Source organism: Gopherus evgoodei, chromosome 2 (genome assembly GCF_007399415.2).
Source record: "Gopherus evgoodei ecotype Sinaloan lineage chromosome 2, rGopEvg1_v1.p, whole genome shotgun sequence".
Taxonomy (NCBI): Eukaryota; Metazoa; Chordata; order Testudines; family Testudinidae; genus Gopherus; species Gopherus evgoodei.
In genome coordinates, this window is record NC_044323.1 from 55,117,845 (window position 1) to 55,135,286 (window position 17,442).

The following is a 17,442-nucleotide window of genomic DNA, read 5'->3' on the forward strand; positions in this document are numbered from 1 at the left end:
GAAAACTCATTCTCCAGTTCGTCATCGCTGTCGTCCCCGCATTCAAGCATTCTCTCTTGCATTTCTGCATCATGGGTCAGCATTGATAGAACGAGAATGCGTGAAGTATTTACAGTATTCGCGATCAAGGACAAGAGCAGACCTGGATCCATGCTTGCTGCAAAATGGCATTTTCCTCACTGCAGCCAGTAAAAACCGCGCGAACTGACTGTGTGCCGCTAACAGGAAGGGGGGGGTTGAGGCTGTACCCAGAACCACCCACGACGGGGACTTTGATCCCATCATGCACTGGGCTAGTAACCCATAATTCCAAAGGGCAGGGACCCGTGCAGGAACTGTGGGATAGGTACCCAGAGTGCAACGCTCAAGCAAAAGATGGACGCCAGGGAAAATGGACGCTCAACATCGATGTAAGTACCTCTAGTGTGGATGCACTAAATCGATTTTATAAACCCTGCTTTATAAAATCGATTTTAAGCATATCGATTTTAGGCTGTAGTCTGGACGTGGGCTAAGAAGCATTCTGCCACCCCCAGCACGCCGCTCCTCTTTATTTATCTGTCACTGCTGATCATTTGATCAAGAAATGCAAGAAAAGACGTGTACAGTCATATACTGTGAGTAGAATCTTGCTTTACTATTCCAGGTGGGTGGAGCTTGGTCTGTGAACAAACAAGGGTGCATAGCATGAATTTGGAAGAGTACCGCTATCTCTTCTCCTCCCAAAATATTTGAACCCTGAGAACCCATCCTCCAGAATTTAAATTGTAAGGGATTGCTCCTTAAACACAAGATGGGTCACAGCACTTGTGTAGGAACATCAGACTAAGGCATGCCAGATAGTGGATAGTAGTGCCCACACCTGTTACTTCCCCCCTCCCTGCAGGTGGGCATGGAATGGGCACAGCTTTGTCACCCTCTTCCCCCCTACAAGCCACCAACTGATCTAATCATCATCAACTGTAGGACTAATGTAGATGATTTTACCCTCCTTTCCCTTAAGTGGAGGGAGGAATAGGGAAGCCAATTGTAACTTGGGGTCACAATTTGGTTCTCAGCCTCTTACTAGGGCAGTGCAACAATGTGCTGCCCCTCTGTGGTGCTTCTGGTCAAGCCACAATTTTGCCCTATGTAATATTGCATGACAAACATGCAAAAAACAAGCAAATGATTAAAAGAAATCAGATCATCATCTAAAATGGGGTCGATGTGAATGATAATACAAATAAACTGTGACTATTAGCAGAAAAATATGTAGCAATAAATGGGACTGGAGCTTAAATCATTTTAAGATCCATTTTCTTCCAGGACAATTGTATTAATCTAACACTACTGAACCTGGTATGAGCCAAAGAAAATGTCAGGATTCTCAAAAGCAAAGGATGGGCAATTCTACTGATTATTGGATCATGTCCTATTTAGAGATATAACCTTTTCAGCCCAAAAGAAAGGCAAACAAAGGCAGTTCAGTGTCACAGATATAACCCCCAAATTACAGTGCTGTTATTGTATTTTGCTAATCACAGAGAATCAGCAAAGGCAGTCTGAGTCACCAGTAGTATGAACAACATTTTCTTATTAGGTTAAATGAACAAGCTATGATTGAACACTAGTAAAAACCAGAAGTCTGAAAAAGCTTGTTTGATTGGTTTGTGTTTTATCTCAGTGCATAGACATCATTTGTTCGAGTAACTGTTTAAACAACAAGCTATACCACTATAAACACTAAACAGTGTATAAACCACACCTATTTAACATGAAATTATTGCCAATGTCAAAGGTAGTCAATTATAAATGAAAATGTTCTCATGCATTTCTTCCCTAACTTCTATTCCATAAATTAAAAACTTCATTGAAAAGAGATCAAAAAAGTCAAGTAAATTTTTAAAGGCCATATATTTTAATTAACCTTATTAATGCACATGGAGTCAACCTGTGATCCAGCTATAAAGGGCATCAGCATCCCCTTAGTCATGCGTGCAGATTACCTGTACCAGAGATTGCAGTGTACGGCAGAAGCCGGTTCTACATAGCTGATATTCACCTACCCTCAACATGGGTGGGTGACAATGAGCTGGCCCTTGCTCTGCATTCATAGCAAAGCCACAATTGAGCCCAAATAAAGTAACATTTATTTCCAATCGCCCCCCTCTACCTCCCAAAAATTCAATCTTTACCCAAAACTGATGTGCTGTAAATTTTAGTGAAGATACACTGGTTTCATCATTTGAAACAGAGAGCTTGAATCTCCACTTTACGTGAAAAGCAACAAAGAGTCCTGTGGCACCTTATAGACTAACAGACATATTGAAGCTTAAGCCTTCAAGGGTGAATACCCACTTCGTCAGGTGCATGCGTCTGACGAACGGGGTTTTCACCCATGAAAGCTTATGCTCCAATATGTCTATTAGTCTATAAAGCACCACAGGACTCTGTGGTTTTTTACAGATCCAGACTAACATGGCTACCCCTCTGATACTTGACACTTTAAGTGAAAAACTGAAACCAGCCTTAACAGCAGAGGTGCCACCTCACCTTTTTCATGTCCTTAATTTAACACATGTATGATTATAATTCTTTAAAACAACACTTTAAGGAGTCTTGACAGAAAAATCAGGTCACTTGAATAGTACTAGATATTTAAATAATCACCTGTGTGTTGATTGTAAGTTATAAAATGCCTTCACTTTCCAAGCAGAAAAATGGTTTTATAGACAGCACCTTTTTTACAAAGCTGCTTTATTAGCATAACATTTACTAGGGTGCATGCAAGAGGAGTATTCAGACTGTACGTAGTTGGAGTTCACAGGGTTTGGGGAAGTGAAATCCACTGCCCAGCCTACAACTGGGATGCAGAGATTCCGCTCAGTCAGTCCCATGGCTACTAGGGGCGGCTCTAGGTATTCTGCCGCCCCAAGTATGGAAGGAGGCTGCCTTTGGCGGCTTGCCTGCGGGAGGTCCCTGGTCCCGCGGATTCAGAGGCAAGCCTGCGGGAGGTCCGCCGAAATTGTGGGACCAGCGGACCCTCCGCAGGCATGCCGTCGAAGGCAACCTGCCTGCCGCCCTTGCAGCCACCAGCAGAGCACCCCCTCTGGCTTGCCACCCCAGGCATGCGCTTGGTGTATTAGTGCCTGGAGCCTCCCCCGATGGCTACTATTCCAGCTTAGCATCTGCAGCCACTCTACACTGGTATCACAAACTGTCAGGGCCACCAACATAAACATGGCTATTCAGTCCCTCCTATGAACCACCATATTATTGCAACTTTCATCACTGACTTAGAGGACCAGCACACAGTCCCTTCCCTTGGCAGACAGGATATGCATACAGGTATGCCTGAATAGCTGCTCAACCAACAAGTCCCTGAACTGCCCTTATGTGGAGGTAAAGAGGAGCAGAGGGCACTGTGCTGGCCCTTCCCACCATGAGAGATTTCGCCCTTAGCTAGACTGAATGGATCACAACCATGTGCATAAATGCATATTTTTGGTACAGCTATAAAGTAGAATGTGATAGATTTCAGAGTTTTAATCTACATTTCTTCATAACACAGAAGCAGGAGCCTCTGTCGCAAGGGACTATATTGGTTTTCTTAACAGAGATCCTGCCATCTGATTCTGTAACAGCATTGAGTTCTAAAACAATGTCAGACCTGCTTGGCTAGAAATGATAGGTATATGATCTGGAGTTTCACTAGTTGAGAAGGGGATGTGTAAAAATATGGGAGTGTGTTAGTGGAAACTCAATGGGGAGGTTACTCGGGGTTCTAACATGAATGCAGAGGACTCTGGAAAAAAATAGTTCTGACATACATAATATATTCTTTCAAAAATTTGTGGCAGTGAAATATAATCACAAACGCATATACAATTATATTCTCTAGGTTAAACTCAATCCTCAATACTGTGCCTGCAGAACTACCATGGGAGTTCTATGCATGGATTGCTTACAGGAGCCAACTCTCAGGGTAAGGATAAACTATATAACATTTTGATTCACTTAGTAGAATACCAAGAAAACATTTATCCTTTCAAGTCAGGTGAGCATAAGAAACTAAATGTTGAATGTGTAGAGGAATAAATCACTTTACATTGGTATACAGAAAATGTCAAGGAATTATGCAAGGAACTGTTTGTTTTATGTCAATGAATTAATCAATGTTTGAATACACTAAGGGTTGATCGTGCAAACCATTAGTCATGCTGGTGAGCACTTACTCACATGAGTAGTTCCATTGACTTCAGTGGATTTACATAACTTTTCAATTTGTTATTGCAACAGGCTGAAAAGGCTTTGTTTTTGGCAACTGAAAACCTAGCAACAACTGGATTGTTCCATACAGGCTGCTCGTTTTTAAACAAACCTGTTTGTTCAAAAAGGTACAATATCTGTTTGACTATTATGAATCTTTTGATCACTTGTCCACTTGACCTGAAGTCCATTTATTTCACTGCAACTTTCTGCTAAGTGAAGACTGCTTATTGGCTCTGTTGTACACAAGTCCCTGATATCTTCATACAAAGATTGGCCTTGATCCCACTGAAGTACAGTATAGAAATCCCATTTGAATTCAAAGGGAGACCCTGTGCATGTTTGAAGACTATTGATTTAAAATGGGCAGGGGGCAGGGCGAAATCCCTATTCACTTCTAAAATTAAATCTGAGATCTCATGACTAACTTTTTACCAGCAATGTGCGCAGCTAAGTGTACTTTGCTTTTTTATTCCATTTCAGAAATGAACTCTGCATGATGCAGATGCTTGACAAAAATTAAACTGAAAATTAACCAGGGAAAATCTATGGCTGCAGGAAAATAAGATACAATGTGTGTGTAATGGAATGAACCCCTGTATTCACACCCGACGCACTATTGTAATAATCTTTGTACAAATAAGCCTTGTGAGGTATCATCTGAAAACTAACTTTCAGGTCAATAATATCATGGTAAAATGTATGTAGCAACATTATATGTAAAATGTATGGACATAAGCTGAAATTGTGACTGAAGTGTGTTTACCAGACAAGTCTGGGGAGTGGGTAGACCTGTTTCTCAAAGACAAAGGACAAGTTGATGTTGGTGTCAAAACTGATGGGCCATCACCTATCAAGTGGCCATACTTTGGCAAGGAAGGGTGGGGGCAGGAATAAACAGATCTGATCTAAGCAGACAACAGCATGAAACCTCTTCCCCACCTGACTTCATGTCTCTTTCTTCTGGCGAGAACTTTACCAGGGTCGCTCTCAGGAAAATACATTTCAAAAGGTGACTGAACTGTAAAAGCGAGAGGGCAAAAACACCCCAAGTTCTCTCCCTAGCCATCTCTCTCTTTTCACCTAAGACAAGAAAAGAAACAGGCTGCTGGACTTTGGGAGCAGGTCCTGGCCTGAGAGTTTGGTCAGAAACGTACTGAAAACATATTGTAAGGGACTTCAACTTAAACCAACTCTAGTTAGGTAAGTTCAGAAATGATCTTCTCTTTTTTCCTCTTGTCACCATTTCTGACTTAATGCCTCATTACTTGCGCTCACTTAAAACCTCTCTTTTTGTAGTTAAATAAACTTGATTTATTCTTTAGTCAAAACTAATCCAGTGTTGTGAACTGTGTGGGTAACTTCATTTAAAGTGGCAAACTGTTCTATCTTGATCCCCTGAGAGGGGCAATAGACCTATTATACCGGTATTTCCAGGAGAGGGCTGGAATGTTCAGAGCACATGTATTTGGGGAAAATGCAGGACTGGGAGTGTGTTAGGGTCACCCAGCAAGTAGTAAGCAAGGCTGCTGGAAACCCAGAGTGTGGCTCATGTTTGCTGGCAGGCTGCTGGCGTCAATGCTACTGGACCAGCCCTATGGCTATACTTAGGATATGAACTGCATGCTGTTTGTGAGAAGCCCAGGTTGGGGGCTACAGCAGCAAGGCATTGTGAGACACCTCAGGTTGCAGGGCAAGTAGTGACACATCGCCTTACTGGTCTGGATTGCACCCCAGAATGTCATACTGTGCACATATAAGGATCACTTTTTTTTTTTTAAACACACACAGTAGGGCAGTTACATGAAACCTGTACTCCACACATGTATAACAGAGAAATAATGAAAAATACATCCATCTTTTGTTTTCCTACCACAATGACAACTGAGATTGTGTATTTCTACTATCATTACCAATTTTTCATCTGATCCCTTTCAAAGCATCTGCGGACAGAGTGAGTCTCTGGTGGCACAGCTCCAATGAAGCCACACTGCCAGGGAGCTAAGGGCCCAATTTGGCCTTTATGCCAGCATGGAGGCATAACTTTGCTGCCACAGAGATCTGAAGATCTACATGGATCCTTGAGGATCTCCTAGATTTGGTGGTAGGTTCCTTCGCTGATTTCGGATGGATAGTGTTGGAAGAGAAAGGAAACAAAGCTTGTCTAAAAGGAACAATATGCATGGTGTCATTGCAAGGAGATATTCATAGAAAATTTCTCCTAGGACAAGCCTCATAGGTTCTCTCCCCACTGGGGAACAGGGGTGACCACATCCTACACTTGCACCAGATCCTGCAAATGCATATTCACATGAATAATTCAATTAAACTGTACAATTGATTCTCTTATATAGTAATTCAGACCTTTCATCAAGTTACTTATTTTAATCCACATTACAAAGAATTGGAGGGTGAATAAAAAAAACTCTGAAAAGATGTAGCAAAATGACTTTTAGTAAATTAAATTATTCCAAAGCAGCTAAGCTCTCAAAATGCTGAAAGTATCAGAGGGTAGCCGTGTTAGTCTGGATCTGTAAAAGCAGCAAGGAATCCTGTGGCACCTTATAGACTAACAGACGTATTGGAGCATGAGCTTTCGTGGGTGAATACCCACTTCACATCAAGGACACTAAAATGGGCTCCTCTCATTTTCAAACGAACAATTTGGGTTTGGAGACAAGAAATATTCTAGTTAATCATAGATCTTTGAGAACTATTTAAGTCCATCAGTGCTTTAAAACCTTAAATAATTATTCACATAGCAGCGTAAGTCAGAAGGATGTATCAATTTTTTTTTCATTCCATCTGATCAGCTACAGCCCAGAAATTTCTTTTTCCTTAATGACAGGTAGAGAACTTGGGATGTTGAATGTAGGACAAGGAATAAATTAGAACATGTCCCTTCAACCATATACACCAAGTGCTCATTTAATGACTCAGACACTTTGCAATTATTTTAGAGAAGTTTGTCTGTTTTTGCAATCCCAAGGGATGTCACTATAAAGAAAAACTGTACAAAAAAAGCCTTTCTATAACAAAAAAAAGAAAAAATCTATCATCATTAATAAAAATTAACAAGTTTTGAAGGTGTGTTACTTGTCTGGTTCTGTCTAAAAACAAACAAAAGCAGGGAACATTTTTACATACATTTCAATAAGTATAAAACCTCTAATAAGAGTCATTTGCAAGCATTGCTTTGATAGTGGCTCAAGTTGACTAATAAATAAAGATGAGGCAATTAATTAACTCAAACACTTCTGTATTGCAGACCACTCATTAGGGACTCTCCACTACCCTCTCTTCCAATAGAGCTTTCAGATTACCTACACAATGCACACCACCTAGTCAGCTAGCGAAGAATTTCAAGTTATCATGGGTTCTCTCAAGTCAAAGAGGGAGGGTTCCTCCTCCTTCCTATTTTGACACTAGGGGTACGTCTACACTACAGGATTATTCCGATTTTACACAAACCGGTTTTGTAAAACAGATTGTATAAAGTCGAGTGCTCGAGGCCACACTAAGCACATTAATTCAGCGGTGTGCATCCCTGGTCCGAGGTTAGTGTCAATTTCTGGAGCATTGCACTGTGGGTAGCTATTCCGTAGCTATCCCATAGTTCCCGCAGTCTCTTCCGCCCCTTGGAATTCTGGGTTGAGATCCTAGTGCCTGATGGGGCAAAAATCATTGTTGCAGGTGGTTCTGGGTAAATGTTGTCACTCATTCCTTCCTCCGGGAAAGCAACAGCAGACAATCATTTCGCACCCTTTTTCCCTGGATTGCCCTGGCAGATGCCATAGCATGGCAACCATGGGGCCTGTTTTGCCTTTTGTCACTGTCACTGTATGTCTACTGGATGCCGCTGACAGAGGCGGTACTGCAGCGCTACACAGCAGCATTAATTTGCCTTTGCATGATAGCAGAGACAGTTATCAGTCGTTCTGTACCGTCTTCTGTGTAAATTGTAAATTGGCAATGAGATGACGGTTATCTGTCGTTCTGTACTGTCTGCTGGGTGTCCCTGTTTGAGGTCGGCCAGGGGCACAAAGACAAAAATGGGAATGATTCCCCGGGTCATTCCCTCCTTTATGTTGTATCTAAAAATAGAGTCAGTCCTGCCTAGAATATAGGGCAAGTGTAGTACAGAACCAGAGAGCAGAGCTGCTCCATGTCAGATCCCACAGAAATGATGAACTACATGCCATTCTAGGGGGTGCCCCTGCAACAACCGCACCCGTTGCTTCCCTGTTTCCCCAACCCTCCTGGGCTACCGTTGCAGTGTCCCCCCCATTTGTGTGAAGTAATAAAGAATGCAGGAATAAGAAACACTGACTTTTTAGTGAGATAAAATGAGGGGGAGGCAGCCTCCAGCTGCAATTAGCCCAGCATCCCGCTGCTATGATTGTCCAGGCAGTACAGAATCTTTTCTTTACATATGAAAGGAAGGGGGCTGATGGAGCTCAGCCCCCAGTTGCTATGATGAAGACAGTTACCAGCCGTTCTGCACCATCTACTGGGAATGACCGGGAATCATTTGTATTTTTACCCAGGTGCCCCCGGCCGGCCTCACCTGAGGCCAGCCAGGAGCACTCAAAGGATGATGAGGACAGCTATCAGTCCTTTTGTACTGTACCATCTGCCACCAGGGAGGGGAGGGGAGAAGATGCTGCTATTCATTGCCGCAGCACCGTGTCTACCAGCAGCATGCAGTAGACATAGGGTGACATATAAAAATTCAAGAAATGATTTTTTTCCCTTTTCTTTCACAGGGGAAGAGGGGGGTAAATTGATGACATATACCCCGGACAATGTGTTTGACCCTATAGGCATTGGGAGCTCAGCCAAGAATGCAAATGCTTTTCGGAGACTGCGAGGACTGTGGGATAGCTGGAGTCCTCAGTACCCCCTCCCTCCCTCCATAAGCGTCCATTTGATTCTTTGGCTTTCCGTTACACTTGTCACGCAGCACTGTGCTGTGGACTCTATCATAGCCTGGAGATTTTTTTCAAATGCTTTGGCATTTTGTCTTCTGTAACAGAGCTCTGATAGAACAGATTTGTCTCCCCACACAGCGATCAGATCCAGTATCTCCCATATGGTCCATGCTGGAGCTCTTTTTGGATTTGGGACTGCATCGCCACCCGTGCTGATCAGAGCTCCACGCTGGGCAAACAGGAAATGAAATTCAAAAGTTCGCTGGGCTTTTCCTGTCTACCTGGCCACTGCATCCGAGTTTGGATTGCTGTCCAGAGTGGTCACAATGGTGCATTGTGGGATACAGCCCGGAGGTCAATACCGTCGATTTGCGGCCACACTAACTCTAATCCAATATGGTAACACCAATTTTAGCGCTACTCCTCTTGTTGGGGAAGAGTACAGAAACCGATTTAAAGAGCCCTTTATATTGATATAAAGGGCCTTGTTGCATGGACGGGTACAGCGTTAAATCGGTTTAACGCTGCTAAAATCGGTTTAAACGCATAGTGTAGACCAGGCCTAGGTTTCTTCATCTCACACCTTCCAGGTTTTTTGTTTGAAAAAGCTTTGGTCAACCTGTAAGGGGAGGGTAGGAGGTGAGGAAGGTTGCAGGACCTGTAAATCCACCTCTTACTTTGGGCACCAGCCTCCCCTCGCTTACCATCTCTGGTGTGTCTGTCAGACTCTTTGAAACAAGGACGGTCTTTATTTTGTCTTGTGTTGTACCTACTGCATGGTCAGTGGTTAACAAATATAAATTATACTAGAAATTTATGTCAAACCACGGAAGTACAGGAGGCTTACAAAGCACTAGTAGCTAATACTAATCTGGTTTTAGCATCGAGTTATTTTCTTCCCCACTCCAACACAGTAAAAAAACCCTCTCTCTCTCTCATACACTCCTAAACATCTGCCAATATATTAATTGGCAGAGAACAGTTTGCATGAGGCTCAATACTCGTGGCTATGGGAGAATCAGAGAAAATGAACAACAAATCTCTTAAGCAATCAAAGAGCTCAATACATTCTCCCTTTAAAAGCAAAGAAAAGTATATTCAGATAAGTTCCAGAACACTGGATGTTTCAGAGACACTGGAATTTTGAGTCACTCACCTCACAGCCACTGGTTCAAATTGGACCCAAGTAGGTAGTGAAATTTGCTTCCATCTAACAGTTGATCAGGGATCTATATTAAAGTGAATGAGGGTTTCAGTGGCATGCTTCCTAGCATTATCAGCTGTAGTGTTAACAATTGACCATTCACAGACACCACTACCCAATCTCCCTTCAAGGTGCCCCCTTCAGACTAAGGCTGGGACACACAGGCAAGGGAAGCCACAACACAGGGAACTTGCACAGAGTCTGCTCTATTATACTGCCAACCAGGCAGATATCATGCATGCTAAAAGTCACTTGAGAGAAACAATTGTTTAACTGGCTTTTAAGAAAACGAGATCACTTAAAATGAAAGAAGAAAAGGACAGATATTTAATCAAGGATGTCAAAATAGTTGGATATAGTATCAAATATGGCACATATTGTCACTAAGAGTAAGTCTGTGATGATTAGGAAAACAATTAGAGCTTATTTAGCAAAGAGAATTTTAAAAATCCCATTCGTAATATTTAAATAGTTTTGCCTCAGTAGTTTCCAGACAATATAATATGAGAGGTCACTTACACCTTTCAATCTTCATAAGGCAATCCCCATTGTGCAAGAATCAAAACTGTCTTTTCTTTGGTGGTGGCCTTATACTCCTACACTGATTGAAGTATTATTATACTGCACAGTATGTATCAAGCACTACATTGATTGTATAGTCTTGTTCTATTTAAGATAAGGTGTTTCGTCTTCTCTTGATACACAACCGTAACTCCCATTAAATAATATATGTTCCTTGATAGAAGACCATCACCTTGGAGATGAAGTGTCTACAAATACATAAACAAATGATTACATCCAGGATGATATATTATTCTGTTTGGGTCCTTTAAATAACTCTCTTCTCCTTGTTCCCCACTGATTCTCTAGGGTTTGACATTCATTTCTCCTTTTTTCATTCTTGCTTGCCATCTTCTGAGGTTTACTTTGATATAAAATACTGAGCTTCAGCAGTATAACATTTTACACGTAATGCAGCATTAAGGGAGTGCCATGTTTCATGAAGACTCTCCCACAGAGATGAGAACCAGCTGGAGGGAATACAGATAGGGAATAAAGGCTCAATTATAGCAACATCAGTGCTGTGTTTACTTTACATGTTATTTCCTCTTGTCAGCGAAGTGAATCAGTTTTACTAACTTACCCCAGTCACTAGTGACTCATCTGCTTCCCTTCCTCCCCTTAAATGGTTCCTTCTTCTCTTTCTCTCCTATCAGTGGTGTTAATGCTCTTACGTCCCCACACAGAGTAAGGATGATGCTGCTTAGGAAGGAGGCAGGCAATAAAATAAAACATATTCCTTCATTCCATTCCTCTGTCCACCATGCTACCTCATCCCTCTTCTGGTGCTAAGGGTTTGGAGACAGGTTATTGTTATCCTCTTCCTTTCCCCCGTAAATGCCAGAAACCAGCAGCTGAATCTGCTGCTTTATTTGAAATGGCCCCATGCGGCCAGAGGCCATGTTGACTTTTGTATTGAAAGACGACGAAAGCAGTGGTGACTAGGAGAAAACTTGCAACAGCTCTAGCCCTGCTAGCAGAAGCCCAGGAAGCTTCCCATCAGCCAAAAGAGTCAGTCAGGGGACACCCTCTCATTAGAAAAAAAAAGGAGCCATGATTCCACTCTGAGCACCCCAGTACACACAGGAACAGGAGATACACAGACTACAACATCCCTTCCCACATGAGCCAAACCCACTCCGCAGGCTGGTACTGATTGGTAGCAGTGCTAAGGACTCAAGCACAGCAGACAGTAATTTTAGCTGTGCCTTGGGCAGGTCACAGAATTATTGAGGCATGATCCTTCTGCTGCCCCCTGATGCATGGCCATGTAAGGACAAGACATGATTTGGCCTTGAATATTGTAAGTGTCAGTTTGTGTTTCAGTGTAAGAATCCAGGTCACACATGCATCTGCTCTGAGGTGAAAATACTGTATATAAAGGAAATGAAATTTAAAAGTATTTACTTACATAACCAGCAGTTTTTAGTGAATAGATTTTTTGATCTAGAGAGCTCCCATATAGTTGGATTAAACAGTTGGAAGCATTTGTCTTTTGGATGCTAGCATATCAATTACTATGTTTATGTTAAGATACTTACACTCAAACCAATATATAGGCCCTAAAGTACCTAGGTCTTTCCTGTAGGCAGCACCTGAACCATTACTATTGTACTCCATAGCATAGTTAGATCTGGAAAAGTTAATCATTTAATCAGATCTGCTTTAAAACCTGTTACCTCTGGGCTCCTCTGTACACCAATGAAGTCTGTTTACACATGACATATGAATGTTTAAAGAGTAACTATCAATTATGGCCAGGCAGCAGTTTAGAAAGCAAACTGAGAACTAGGGCAGAAAACCCAGTTAAGTATACACCACTTCACTCCTTAGCTTTGGCCTCAGCAGTTAAAGAAGGCAGACTACACATTAACGAGGCTCATGCACACTATCTGGCTTTGGTGCCCCACAGCATTGTCTTCTGTGTTCTTTCAACATTTGAATCAGATTGGCAAACACCAGTGCAATAGTCTGTGGTCACCTTTAAGTTCTGCCTTATTACTGTCTGTGACATTTACAGTTCGCTCACATGGCTGTACCCCAGTATATTTAATCAAATTGTTGGAAAAAATCATTGGCATTAAGTTGGTTATTAGCATCAGGATCATGCACTGCCAGTCCACTGCTGAACAAACACCTCCTCTTAGTGCTGGTACACAGATTTCAGTGTCAGCATCCCAGATCATCACTGACTAGTTTAATTTGTTTTTTAAAATCATACATTTGGAAGGCCCAGGCTAGAAGTCCTTCCTCAGCCAAACCCCTCAAAGACTTCAGGATTAGGCCTTTAGAGCTGTCATTTATTGCTATTCAATTCCCTTGACTTTCAAAATAAATGTTTTTTTCAGCACACTGCATTATCCAAGGAACCAGTTGCCACTCCCGTAGAGAGGCAAGGTAGGGTGGGGAGGAAAATAACGTCTCTCAACATTTCTTTTGAGAGGCAAAGATTTTGTACTTTAATTGCCTTTGTGGCAATGTACTTTGAGCCCTTTGCAATTAATGGAACAATTCTCTAGGTACAGCTAGGGCTGGACAAATAAATTATCTGTAACTAATTTAGCCATTTTTCCTGTTTGTGAACTACAGGTCTGTTGCATCTTATGCTGGGGTTACATTCCACAGTCAGCATGTAAAGCAAAAATCGAGTATAGTCAAAATTACATTGAGTGTAATGGCAGGCAGAATCACCCGCACTACAGGTACAGTATTAAAATTGTTATTTCTCTCTCTTTTTTTTTGCCAACCGCATAAAGCTGAAATCGCACATGTTAAATGTGCGTAAGATGCGTCAGACCTGTATCCATAAAGTCAAAGGAATATTCATGAGTTGTTTCTGAATTATTCCCCTGTGCTAATTATAACCATTGCTTGGTACTCCAACAGTAATCAAACCTATTGTCAACCCAGTTCAATCTTCCAAAATAGCAATTACATCCATTAGCAACCTAGTTGTCCTCCTGACCTCCTCTTTATGGTTTCTGCAAAACAATCCACATTTCCAAAACCAGCAGTGCTCTTTTGCTGATCTTTTATGATGCTGATCAGTAGCATTCCTGAGCGCTCTCTCCATTTATGGTTATTTTCAGTCTAATTTTCTAGATCTTGAGATTGAAACCCTTTGGGAAAGTGCCATACAGCATATAATTGTATTGCCTATAATTGCATTGTCTATAACAAGATCATACTATCTGTAAATCTGTGATGCGGTAAAACCATTTAAAGTCAACTCTGGTTTGTCTGAATCTGATTCCTTCCTATGCCATCAAACTTCACTTAATTGCACACACAAGCTCCACTATCCCTGTCTATCCTGGGCTGCTCTTTATATGTCCGTTCGGTTAAGTCCCATACTATTTCCCTCTGAGGATGTTTGAAGGAGGGATTCTTTTAGTCATCCCCCTTTGTGTGTTCTTCTAGCTGCCCAACTGCACATCTGGCATGGCAAACTGTGGCAGGGTCTCATCCCAGAGCACACTCCTTTGTGGCACAGCATGGCCATACAGGCAAGACATCCTCAGTCACTTGCTTCTCCCTAACAACTTGTTCACAGCTCAAATAGTCCATTTCCTGGAGTCCAATTTGTTAAGTCTTTAAATAAAGATACTATCCCCTTTGGTCTCAGGCACTAACGCTTTCTCCTTGTTAAGGGGTGCACAGCCCTGCTCTGTAGGGTTGTGCAGTGCTTCTCTCAGGGTAAGAAATTCCACAGCCCACCTTCCTGAGGCTGTACACTGCTTCTCCGCAGCCTTCCCTCATTGATGTGCAGTGGTTCAAACCAGCTCATCAGTAGCTGGGTTTCAACCTTGCTTCATGGAGCCACCCTTCTCTCTCCTCCTGGCTCTCCAGAGGCTGAATTCCCACCACACCAGAAGGCCTGATTTTAGCCACATGAACTGCCTGTTATATGACTATTTTATCCACCTAGGAAGGCAAACCAAATGTGTCACAGGTTGTGCTGGATCCATCACCCCTACAAGGGCCAGTCCCCCTTGGCGGGATTCACAAAGGGACTTAGACATTGCATCATGACACCTAACTTTTAGGCACCTACAAAGTCCCAGGAACAACACTGCAATTCACAAAGCCTGAGTTGGGTGCTGAAGCTCCCTCTACAATGAATGAGGAGAGAGAGGTGCCTAAGAATGCAGTCTACGAAAGCCATCACAAATAGGTGAGGAGTTGCCTAAGCTAGCCAATGGAGATGATGAAGAGAGATGTATGTGCTAAGTCCCACCCCTCCCTTGGAAATAGACACCTATCTAGCTGCAGGAAGGTGCCTAGCTCTGTGTGAAATCTACAAACGGAAACCTTCTGCCTGGAATCAGGTGGCTTAGGTACCTAAACAGTTTCCTGCAGGAATGAGATAGGTTCCTGCCTCGCTGCACACAAAATGGCTGACAGAGGAGGAAGTGGTGGTGCCCATCTTGTAACTTTAAGCCCAATAATTAGAGCTCTCACCTGGGATGTGAGAGACCCAGTTTCAGTGCCTGCATTCTCTTCCGGAGGGGAAAAAAGGATTGCCCACCTCTGAGGACTGTAGTCTAACGATTGCATTATGGGATATCTTGATGTGGGGCTCCCTTAATCTCTCCTGTTGAAGCTGTTTCACCATGGATAAATGAGTGAGACCCATCTGAGCAGGGAGACTGGATCTGGGGTCTCTCACATATATTTTCTCAGGCTATTGCCCAATGACTAATCGTTTATTGTCATTGGGCTAGAGAGAGAAAGGACCCCTCCTCCCCCACCAAAGGGGGAAATTGAATTTGGGTCTCCCACATCCCAGGTCAGTGCTCTAACCACAGAGCTATGAGTTAAAATATCAGCACCTCCTCATCCCACCAGATTTTTAATGAGACCTGATTCAGTAGTTGTGCCCAGAGGCTGCCTACCAGATCAGGCCTTCCACAAGAGCTAGACTGCCACATGCCTGCCTGCCTTCCCTAGGTTTAAGAGTCACTCTGGTGCTTTGGCAGGAGATAGGCATCTGGGCACCTAGCAGGAGGCAAGCATACGCATGCTCAGAGACAGAAACTTAGGCGCCAAGTGAGCTTAGGCACCTACAGGGTTTGGTGAGAGTTTTGTGGGACTTTGGTGCCTACGTGCCTTTATGAATCCCACTCCCTGTGACACACTTGCTCTGTTTTCCTCATCACCACATGTCCCAAATATTGCTATCGTCTCTTCTGGGTAACTTTAGAGATAAGAGGTTGTATGCTGTTATACATTCATTCCATTTAATGCCCAACATACTTAAGACATTTAGATGTCTGTCTATACCTTAGGTGGATTTTTAGCTTTCATATTCACATGTTTACAGTCTGGCCTTTAGGTTGTATATTTTATATAACCAAATCTTGTTGAAGCTGGTAAATGCAGCTGCCACCTTCCAAGTTAGACACATTATTTCCTTCTGGAATCTCCATTGGCATGAATGTTACGGTCACGGTGTGCAACTACTTGTATTCTTTCGCAAAGTAATACTTAAGATGGGAGTTGCTCATTAGATTTTTTTCTTCACAACTGACTATAAACCACAATTTTATCCAGTGTCTTTCTTTACTTGTATGTTGGTTAAGCTGCCACTTAGAAGAGCTAGTTCATCAGCAAAATCTAGATCTTTTAGTGTTGTACTATTGAGCCGTATGATGGCTGTGTTGTATCTACACTTTCTCATAATGAAGTCAATGGCAATGCCAGAGAGCAAAGGTGACACGGCATCCTTGTTTGATGCCCTCTGTACTGGATTACTTGCCTAAGTCTGTCTTTACTTTAAGTGTGCATGCCGCACCTTGATATAAAAGCCTTAATTATGTTGTTTATTTTTGTTGACATACCATAACACTGAGATGTTCCAAAGTGAGTTGTGATTGGAGGATGTCAAATGCTGTCTTGAAATCAATTAAGTTTATGATGAGGGGGTTTTACCATTCAATGCTTGTTCTTAGGGTGAAAATCTGGCCAACATACGATCTTTTGGACCTAAATCCAGCCTGCTCTTCACTTAGATTCACCTCAGCTGCTTCTTTTGTTCTGCTTAAGAGGATATTGCAGAAAACATTAGCTATCATTAGAAGTATAACAGCTTGCCAATTGTTGCAATTACTTAGATCATCTGTTTTTTTGTATTTCGACTATACCTCAATGCCATTACCCATTACTCTGGAGGCTTTTCCTGGTCCTATAATTTGTTGAAGTCGTCAATGATTTTAATCAATGGTCTCATAATTCTGGTTTTTACATTCTAGAATCTATTAAAAAGACAACAAAAGCATTGTTTCCATTTTGTCTGAATTTTACACTCCGGATTTAAATTTAACCTCTTTATATTCTTTGGTTTATTATAGAATATTACTTTAAATACAAAGGGGTCCCTCCCAATTTCCACTGCTTTAAAAATAATTCAGTAAATATTCAGTGAAGAAATTATATATTTGATTGTCCTTTACAGAAATAATTGATCATGTGTATGGAATTTGCCTTTCTTGTTGG